This window comes from Wasmannia auropunctata, unplaced genomic scaffold (genome assembly GCF_000956235.1).
Source record: "Wasmannia auropunctata unplaced genomic scaffold, wasmannia.A_1.0 LD336076.1, whole genome shotgun sequence".
NCBI classification, from domain to species: domain Eukaryota; kingdom Metazoa; phylum Arthropoda; class Insecta; order Hymenoptera; family Formicidae; genus Wasmannia; species Wasmannia auropunctata.
The window spans coordinates 1,368,539-1,372,308 of NW_012026814.1; positions in this window are offsets into that span (position 1 = coordinate 1,368,539).

The following is a 3,770-nucleotide window of genomic DNA, read 5'->3' on the forward strand; positions in this document are numbered from 1 at the left end:
AAGCCTCGTCGAATGTCAAGAGACCTGCTGCAGGAAGGAATAAATCCCGAATCTTCCGGATTGCCCCCGGATAACAATTGTTTTGGCAATGAATTAACGACTGTCACCGTTTTTCATTTGTCATTGCGTAATGTAAGTATTACACAACAAGATCAAATCAATATATTAGTAATAGCATTAATGGGAAAACGTTTGAGAAACGAATAAAATCTTTTCCCACACTTTATTTTTTCATTATTAATTTCGCGACTCGACTTTGAGAAATATATGGTGGTTGTCGCCAACTGATGCCAAAATCATTGCTACCGGGAATCCGTGATTACGAGAAAACTCAGGATTAATTCTGTGTCTGCAGCAGACACTCTCAAATTTCAACGAAACGATTTAAAAAATATTTATGACATATATATGTTTGAATACGTGTGAATTCTATTCTATAATGCTACATTCATTCCATTATTATTATAATTATTATTAAATGTAGCATAATTATTTTTTCAGTAAAAAGCCTCGTCGAATGTCAAGAGACCTGCTGCAGGAAGGAATAAATCCCGAATCTTCCGGATTGCCCCCGGATAACAATTGTTTTGGCAATGAATTAACGACTGTCACCGTTTTTCATTTGTCATTGCGTAATGTAAGTATTACACAACAAGATCAAATCAATATATTAGTAATAGCATTAATGGGAAAACATTTGAGAAACGAATAATATCTTTTCCCACACTTTATTTTTTCATTATTAATTTCGCGACTCGACTTTGAGAAATATATGGTGGTCGTCGCCAACTGATGCCAAAATCATTGCTACCGGGAATCCGTGATTACGAGAAAACCCAGGATTAATTCTGTCTGCAGCAGACACTCTCAAATTTCAACGAGACGATTAAAAAACCCCATTACGTGTATAACGATTGTTATTATTTTTCACCGTTCGAACATATTTCTTAATCTCTAATTCTAATACAGAGGAACTACAGTAAAATTGATTCCTCTATTATTTATTTATTTTTTTAAATTTTCTTATTTATATCTCATGGCAATTGCTTGCAAAAGCACAGAAAGAATCAACGATTAAAAATGTTCTCAACTATTTCAAACCGTGTGTATATTTATAAATGCGTATGTTAATTAAATTATTGAAACGCGTGTCCTCTTATCTATAGTTTAAGGTTGTAATATTTCAATGAAAATATGATTAAACTTGTTTGGAGTGCGTTTTACTTGATTTTCGCAACGCTGAGAGCGTTATTTACAATATTTGATAAATAATTGGAATAAAATGATTGTAAAATCGTTACGAAGTGCCAAGTAAAACGCAACATAAATGGCTCGGGTATCTCGGGAACGCCAACTCCCGTACTCATCAATGTGAGTCCCTGAGGAAGCAGGCGACAAATTTTGAAACTTGATTCAATAAATTAAGTGAGCAAGGTATAAAATATTTATGTTAAAATTAGCATTTCATAAGAATTAAAATTTGTTTAATCATATTTATCATGTTATATAAAATGCAATATTATGTGTATATGAATCAGATGCAACATATAGCATTACTGATATAGTTTTTGATCTATAAAAAAGAATGCTTCTGTTTATAAAATTTTAAAAATATTTATAGACGTTCACATTGCTTTTTATGTATCAACTTGTAAAATATTTAATCTTGTACAAAATTTGGCAAAATTTGGAAGTTAAGAAGAATATGTATTTAATTCATTTAATAATGTTTTATCTATCAATAGATAATTCTTTATTTTTATTTTTTATTTCACATATATGAATATCTTACACTAATCTTTTGTCTGCAAAAGGTATTTATAGAAATATTTTTTAATTGTCGATACTTTATTTGCAATCGAACTTTATTTCTCTTTATTCTGCAATTTTAATATAACAAAATCTTTTTCTTATATGAATATATAAAACATTATTTATTTTTATTAAGCTTTAAACTATAGACATAAGTATTTTTTTTCTAAAAAAAAAAAACTTTACTCTATGATATATTTTATAATTTTAAAATTTAATCATTTTTAATCTAGTTAAACAAATAATAGTTTAATAACGTTAAAACGTTAAAACGTTTTTATTTCAATTCTATTAATATTATTTTCATAGCTAAAGAACGATTGAATTTTTATTTCGTATTTTCTTTCTATATGTATTTTTATATAAATACCTTAAGTACAATAGCACACTAAATTAATACATATGAAAAACGAGTTCAAGATAAAATAATCTGTCATATTTCTTTAGAGCTCATCTTTAAAATAACAAATTTATTATATTTCTAATATATATAATAATAATAATTATATACGATACAGAAGTTACATCTGATTCAATTTTCACAGATTTATTATTTCATTAATAAAATTTTTTGTCACTCACCGACCGATGCGTAACAGTGAAATTATCAGACTAGCTACGATGATTCTGTAACATACAAATATAAGATCTAAATTAAAATCTAATTAAAATAATCAATAATTTAAAAGATAATTTTTACATGCATAAAATTTCTTATCACATTTTAATTAAATATCTGTTAAAATAATTATACATACACGGAGAGAATTTTCTTTTAAAATTTACCCTGAAAATCATATTAATTGTGAGACAATAAAGTATTTAGGTAAATTTTACTGTGCACTACAATAAATTTTACTGCGAAATCTTATTGTAATGCATACAGTAAAATCTGCCTAAATACTATATTGTCCCATAATTAACATGATTTGCAGGGTAAATTAAAAAAAAATTCTCTCCGTGTATCTTTCACAAAAGATCTTTATAAAAATAAGGTGCTTTCATAAATTTTCAAATTAATTCTTTTTCTCTTGAAAAGCATGCTACAACAGTGGATTAACTTATATTTTGTAACAACGAAGATATTGTTAATTAACTATTGCCACAGTTGCAACAAGTCCTCAATTATTATTTTTAATCATCGAAATAAAGTAATAAAAATAAATGAGAAAAAAAATTCGATTAATTTTACGCAAGTATTATAAGTAATAATGCTTACCGCAAAGTTGCTTCACCGGCACCCGATGTCTCTCCTAGACCTCCTTCTCCTCTCCTCAAATTCTCTTTTACCTCCTTATAAGTTGTTTCTGTCACGTTACACTCGATGCGCAACAGCGAAGTTGTAATACGTATAACATTAATCTGTAATACATACAAATATAATCCAATAAAAATAACGACTAACTGTATTAATTATATTTAAAAAAATATCTAAGTATATTTAAAAATATCTAATATTACGACAAAATTTTTTACGTTAATTAATTTTATTTATTCAGGTTTACTTATTCAAAATTCCTTTCAATAAGTACAAAATTACAAATCGCAGATGATTGGCAAGATATCGTTGACTAATTACAAGCATAAAATTGATTTTATCTCGAAAATTGATGACTGTCCCGTAAAATAGAAAAAATATCAGATATTTCTTTAAATTATAATACCTCGACTCGGAAAATCATAATATTTAAAATAAATAGCATTAAAAAATCTGATATAATGATATCAAAATCAAATATTATTTTATTCTTTTATATTAAAATATAAAACGTTAATATTTTTCTTCTGTTATATTCTTCTATTATACTTTTATAACAAAAATTGAATTTAGCTAATTACAATAGATTATTTTAAAGTGATTACTTTTTTATTAAATAAAATGTTTAAAAAATATAACAAAACTGTGAGAAAGATAACGATTGTAGTTATATTTTTTTTTTCTATGCGAGCTTATGAAA